The following is a 7592-nucleotide window of genomic DNA, read 5'->3' as shown; positions in this document are numbered from 1 at the left end:
GGGTTAGAGGGTGTGAGAGCAGTGTTATTCCTGTAGCGGACAGTCTGGGTGCCGCAGGCGGAGATAACCAGCCCCCGACTCCGGCATTAGAGCCCTCTCAGAGGGGCGAGTGGGTGACGACTCGGCAACATACTCGTTCAGCCAAAGCTAATGCTAAGGCTAGCCCACCGGAGCACACCTCTTCTGCGCTTCACGTGTCCAACAGGTTTGCTCTCCTCAGTGATGCACCCACTGAGAAACCTGAAAGAGCTCTGGTTATAGGAGACTCTATACTGAGACACGTGAAATTAGCCAGGCCTTTAGGGGCGCCAGCGGCAGTGGTTAGGTGTATCCCGGGAGCCAGAGCACCGGACATAGCAGGTAATATTAGGGCTCTAGGACAGCACAGGTTCTCAAAGATAGTAGTACATGCTGGAGCTAATAATATACGCCTTCGTCAGTCAGAGGTTAGTAAGAATAACTTTATAGAGGTGTTTAAATTAGCGAAGGCGATGTCCGATGGAGTAGTATGCTCTGGTCCCATCCCAATGAGACGTGGTGACATAACTTACAGCAGGTTATGGCTGGCTGCTTTGGCTGCTTTTTCCCGAGCTCCGCCAGACTGACCAATTTTTCTACTTTTTCGTCCCCTTACGAAGAGTAAACATATAACAGATAAGTATTTCATACTACCTTATAATATATTCACTCGAAACGCGTGTTATATCGTTTTCGTATAAGTTTATATCGTATAAGTTTTAATAGTTTTGCAGCACACCGCTTCTAGCCGGCTTTTCATTAGCATCGCTAGCCCGTTAGCCCGGCTATCACAAGTTTGTTTACGCTCTTTCGCACCGGTTATTTCTATTTTTAGACACCATGTCGGTTGGGTCTCTGCCCCTGTGTGCAGGTGAGGAGACATTGGAGCTGCACTCGGTGGACTTGGAGATGGAGGCCGTGGAGAAGCTGATCCGCGACCTACAGGTGAAGCTGGCCCGGCTACAGCAGCGGAAAGCCACGCTGGAATCGTCGCGGACCGACGCTCACCTGTCCCAGGTAAATTCTCGGCATGAGAATTCTCCGACAACCTCTACTCCGCGTGCTTCTCTGCCCAGGTCCAACGCACCGAGGACGAAGCCCGCCCAGCTTTCCTTCACCCCGGCGCCAGGATACCACGAGGCCTGGAAACTTCAGCAGCGGAAGACGCGAGCCAAGCCCCGGGCGAGGACCTCTCCTCCTCCGCCACCACCCGTCTTCGAGATCTCAACCCGAAACCGCTTCGCTCCTCTCCGTGAGACGGCACACTACGCGCTGGTCATCGGAGACTCCATTGTCCGGCACGTGCGTGCTACCACAGCTAAAGGTAAGGCGTACACGCGCTGTTTACCTGGTGCACGTGTTCTTGATGTTGCTGCACAGGTGCCTGCGGCCCTGAGGAAGAACATTCGAGCTGTGGTTCTCCATGCTGGCACCAACGACATCAGGCTGAGGCAGACGGAGATCCTAAAGAAGGACTTCAGGAGCCTGGTTGAGAAGGTCCGCAGCACATCACCCACGACAAAGATCGTCGTATCTGGACCACTTCCGACATTTCAGAGAGGAATCGAGAGGTTCAGTAGATTATTTGCCTTCAATGAATGGTTACAATCTTGGTGTCAACAACAGAGATTACCCTTTGTTGATAACTGGAATGTTTTCTGGGAGCGTCCCAGGCTCTACCGCACAGATGGCCTGCACCCTAGCAGAGCTGGAGCAGCGGTCCTCTCTGACAACATCTCCAGGACATTACGAACCATCTGACTTGCGGTAAGTCATACCTCAGATTTTTTAGATATCAGCCACAATACAACTCACCATACTAATAGACGCACACACATAGCTTGTACTATAGAAACTGTGTCTATTCCCCGATTAGTGAGAAAAAAGAATAAATTCGTTAAATCCAGCCGAAACAATCTGGTAACCATTAAACCAGAAAAAGGCCAAATAAGTAATCGAAGTCTACCTCTAAAGTTTGGACTTCTCAACATTAGATCCCTTACGCCTAAAGCACTTATTGTTAATGAAATTATATCAGATCATTGCCTTGACGCACTCTGCCTCACTGAAACCTGGCTTAAACCAAATGAATATATTGGTCTGAATGAGTCTACTCCGTCAGGATATTTTTATAAGCACGAGCCCCGTCTAAGTGGTCGCGGTGGTGATGTCGCCACTATCTACAAAGATGTACTCACTGTTACTCAGAAAATAAGGCCCAGGTTTAACTCATTTGAAGTGCTCGTCATTAATGTTGCACTTAATGAAATACATAATAAACCCGCGCTATATTTTACTCTGGCCACCGTGTACAGACCCCCAGGGCCATATGCCGATTTTCTAAAAGAATTTGGACATCTGCTATCAGACCTAATTGTTAACTCTGACAAAGTGTTGATAGTAGGTGACTTTAACATTCATGTAGATGATGCTAATGACACTTTAGCCCTCGCATTTATGGACTTACTAAATTCCTTTGGGGTTAAACAAAATATAAATAGATCAACTCACCGCTGTAATCATACACTAGATTTAATTATATAACATGGTATAGATGTCACTAATATAGAGATTTTAACTCAAAGTGATGATATCACAGATCATCACCTCCTAATATACTCTACCCGTAGAACAGATTAGCTGTGTCTCTCCACGTTATCGATTTGTTAGAAATATGAATCCGACTACTAAAGACAGATTCACAAGTAATCTACCGGATCTGTCCCAAATTCTTATTAGACCCCTAAATGCAGACGATCTAGACGAAGTGACCAGCAGCATGGGTACTATTTTTACCAGTACATTAGACACTGTTGCTCCCATCAGATTAAAAAAAGTCAGAGATAAAACACTTGCTCCTTGGTACAATAGTCATACTCGCGCCCTAAAGAGAGCAACCTGTAACCTTGAGCGAAAATGGAGAAAAACTAAATTAGAAGTTTTTCGAATTGCGTTTAAAGACAGTATGTGCAGCTATAGACGGGCTCTAAAAACCGCTAGGACCGAGCATCTTAGCCAACTGATAGCAAGAAACCAAAACAATTCCAAGTTCTTATTTAGTACAGTAGCCTGCCTAACAAAACCTAAGATGCCTGCAGAGAGTACTCCACAACATTTTAGTAGTGAAGATTTTATGGACTTCTTTAATGAAAAAATCGATAGCATAAGGAAGAAAATAACAGAGGTTCAACCTCTAATAGCATCTCATGATCTAGTTCAGCCAAGAGCTTCACATTTAGATTTTCAGTGCTTTACAGGTATAGGACAGGAAGAGCTGTATAAACTTATCACCTCAGCTAAATCAACAACGTGCCTGTTAGACCCAATACCAACCAGATTTTTAAAAGAAGTGATGCTTACAGTTGGAGAGCCAATTCTAAACATTATTAATTCTTCATTATATCTAGGTCACGTCCCTAAACCTTTGAAGCTGGCAGTTATTAAGCCGCTTCTTAAAAAATCTAATTTGGACGCGAATGAAATAACAAATTATAGACCGATTTCAAACCTTCCGTTCATATCAAAAATATTAGAAAAAGTAGTATCAGCTCAAATATGCACATTCTTGCAGGAAAACAACATCCTAGAAGAATTTCAGTCAGGTTTCAGGCCACATCATAGTACAGAAACTGCACTAGTTAAGATTGCAAACGACTTGTTTTTAGCTTCAGACCAAGGCTGCATCTCAATATTAGTCTTACTTGATCTAAGTGCTGCATTCGACACCATAGATCATAATATTGTCATAGACCGCCTACAAAATCATATAGGTATTCAGGGGCAGGCATTAAAATGGTTTAGATCATACCTGTCTGATCGATACCATTTTGTAGATCTAAATGGAGTACCGTCTGATGTAATGCCAGTGAAATATGGTGTCCCACAAGGGTCAGTTTTAGGACCTCTCCTGTTCTCAATCTACATGCTTCCCCTGGGAAACATCATTAGAAGGCATGGGATTAGTTTCCATTGTTATGCTGATGATACCCAATTATACATCTCAACAAAACCAGATGAAATACCCAAGTTGTCTAGATTAACAGAGTGTGTCCAGGACATAAAAGATTGAAAGACCAATAACTTTCTTTTACTAAATTCAGATAAGACAGAGATATTGCTCATCGGCCCAAAAACCAGCACACAACAGCTTTTACAATTCAGCCTGCGTTTAGAAGGATGTACTGTTACTACTAGCTCAACAGTAAAAGACCTGGGCGTGATATTAGACAGCAACTTGTCTTTTGAAAATCATATTTCCAATATCACAAAAACAGCCTTTTTCCATCTTAGAAATATTGCCAAACTTAGGAGTATCCTATCCGTATCTGATGCAGAAAAGCTAGTTCATGCATTCATGAGCTCCAGACTGGACTATTGTAATGCATTACTAGGTGGTTGTCCTGCATCCTCAATAAACAAGCTACAGTTAGTCCAAAATGCAGCCGCCAGGGTTCTCACTAGATCCAGAAAATATGATCATATAACACCTATATTATCATCCCTGCACTGGCTACCTGTTCAATTTAGAATTAATTACAAAATAGTACTACTTACATACAAGGCTTTAAATGGTTTAGCTCCCTCATACCTAACCAGTCTTTTGATACGCTATAATCCACCACGTCCCTTAAGATCACAAAACTCCGGACTTCTGGTAATTCCCAGAATTTTAAAATCTACAAAAGGGGGCAGGGCATTTTCATATTTGGCTCCAAAGCTTTGGAATAGCCTTCCAGACACTGTTCGGGGAGCAGACACGGTTTCCCAATTTAAAAGTAGGCTCAAGACGCATCTCTTTAATCTAGCATACGCGTAACTCAACCCATAACCTCATACTCCATTACACTTATCCTGAATGGCAACTACGCTAATTCTCTCCATCTTTTCTGTATTTTTCTACCCATCCTGAGACATCTGGAGATTGTGCCAGCTTCAGTAGACAAAGGCCAACCCTGCGAGGTTTCTAAAGCATCTTGAGAAGGACCTGCTCCAGCTAGATTCTGCTTTATGATGGCTGGAGCTACACATCCTGCTCCTGTGCTTCCAGTGATCTGACCCCATCTGCCCTCTGCACCTACTGCTGAACTGAATCTACACAACTTCTGATATATTGAACTTTCACCTGCACAACACACTTGATGTTATTTCTATCTGTTATCACCCAGATGAGGATGGGTTCCCTGTTGAGTCTGGTTCCTCTCAAGGTTTCTTCCTATTGCCATCTCAGGGAGTTTTTCCTTGCCACTGTCGCCGTCACCCTTGGCTTGCTCATCAGAGACATTTCATTCATCATTCATTCATTTAATTATTATCTAGACACATTTTTCTCACACATACACACTTCCAAATATTTTCTTTTCTTTTCTTTCTTAAAAAAAAAAAAAAAAAAAAAATCTTTCATTTTTTTTCTTGTGAAGCTGCTTTGGGACAATGACTATTGTTAAAAGCGCTATATAAATAAAATTGAATTGAATTGAATTGAATGGTCGCTGAACCGCTGGATGTCCAGGTGGTGCTCTGAAAACAACGTGGGCTTCATTGATAATTGGAAAACCTTTGAGGGCAAAGCTGGCCTGTTAGGGCGGGACGGTGTCCATCCCACTCGGGAAGGTGCTGCTCTCATTTCCTGTAGTATAGCTCATAGTCTCAGAAGAGGCCTAGTTAATCGGTGACAATCCAGAGCCCAGGCCAGGGAGCAGACAGACAGGCTAAACCAACCGTCTGCTAGCTGCATAGAGTCGTCACCCAGGGTTCACTGTATTGAGACTGTGTCTGTTCCCCGAGCTAAGCAAAAATGTAGAAAGATTCAGAATGTCTGTTTTAATAATTTAATTAACATAAAGACCACAAACTCGGATCATACTGAATGCGCAGCCGGCACCTCTGATCTGAAGCTAGGACTGTTAAATATTAGATCTCTCGCATCTAAAGCAGTTATTATTAACGAAACTATCACAGACCAGGAGTTTGATATATTATGTTTAACTGAAACCTGGGTTAAACCGGATGAGTATGTAGCTCTAAATGAAGCTAGTCTTCCTGGATACAGCTACATACACCAGCCTCGGTTAACTGGTAGAGGAGGAGGCGTCGCAGTTATTTACAACGATAATCTGGCTATCGTACAAAAACACAGATTTAAATTTAATGCATTTGAAATTCTCTATAGTAACATAAAGTCAGCTCAGACGATTCCGCTAATCATCATTTACAGACCTCCAGGGCCGTACTCTGAATTTCTCTGTGAATTTCCTTTCAAACCTTGTCGTTTCCGTAGACAAAGCGTTAATTGCTGGAGATTTTAATATTCATTTTGAGAATCCAAAAGACCCTCTGAGAACAGCATTTATGTCCATACTGGACTCAGTAGGAGTAAATCAGTGTGTAGTAGGACCCACTCATAAAGCGGGTCACACTTTGGACTTAATATTATCCTTCGGATTAAGTATAAGAAACATAATTACAATTCCACAGTCTAAAGTTATATCAGATCACTGTCTTGTCTCGATTAAAGTGTCTCATAGTAACAATGTACGCACAGCACCGCGCTACCGCCTTAAACGTACATTCACATCAAATACCACACAGAGCTTTATCGATAATCTTCCAGAGTTATCAACTTTGATTGGATCGCCATTTGATTCCACAGAACTCGATCAAGCGACTGAATATCTAGAGTCAACACTTCGTCATAGCTTAGATAATGTAGCTCCAGTTAAAAGAAAAATGATTAGAGATAAGAAACTCGCTCCTTGGTATAACGAACACACACGCACTCTAAAACAAACCGCTCGGAAATTAGAACGCAAATGGCGTCAAACTAAATTGTTAGTTTTCCAAATATTCAATTCAATTTTATTTTTATTTATTAAATAGCATGGAAGGAGAGCATCCTGAACTATAGAAGAGCTCTCAGTGCTGCTAGGTCAATGTATCTCTCCACTCTTATAGAAAATAACAAAAATAATCCTAGATTTTTATTTAATACCATAGCTAAATTAACTAAAAACAAGACCACTGCAGAAATCTCCACAACAACAACATACAGTAGTGAGGATTTAATGAACTTTTTCAATAACAAAACCATAAATATTAGGCAAAAAAATTTAGGCTTTAAAACCAGACAATTTACGTGATACAGATGATAAATTAATCACATCACATCAAAACCTAGAATACTTTACTCCCCTTGAAGCGAGTGAACTAATTTCACTCATCTCCTCTTCAAAATCGTCAACCTGTGAATTAGATCCTATACCGACACATTTTCTCAAGCAGATAGTTCCAGCAATAACAGAACCCCTGTTAAAAGTAATTAACTGTTCACTCAGCAGTGGGTATGTTCTTAAATTAGCAGTTATTAAACCACTAATCAAAAAACCTGACCTTGACCCCTGTCAGCTTTCCAATTACAGGCCGATATCAAACCTCCCGTTTATCTCTAAAATTCTGGAAAAGGTAGTATCACAACAGCTATGTTCATATCTACATAGGAATAGCATACATGAACTGTATCAGTCAGGATTTAGGCCTCATCACAGCACAGAGACAGCACTCGTTAAAGTAGTAAATGA

The sequence above is a fragment of the Clarias gariepinus genome, chromosome 12 (assembly GCF_024256425.1).
Source record: "Clarias gariepinus isolate MV-2021 ecotype Netherlands chromosome 12, CGAR_prim_01v2, whole genome shotgun sequence".
In the NCBI taxonomy this organism is placed as follows: domain Eukaryota; kingdom Metazoa; phylum Chordata; class Actinopteri; order Siluriformes; family Clariidae; genus Clarias; species Clarias gariepinus.
This window is presented reverse-complemented; position numbering follows the sequence as displayed.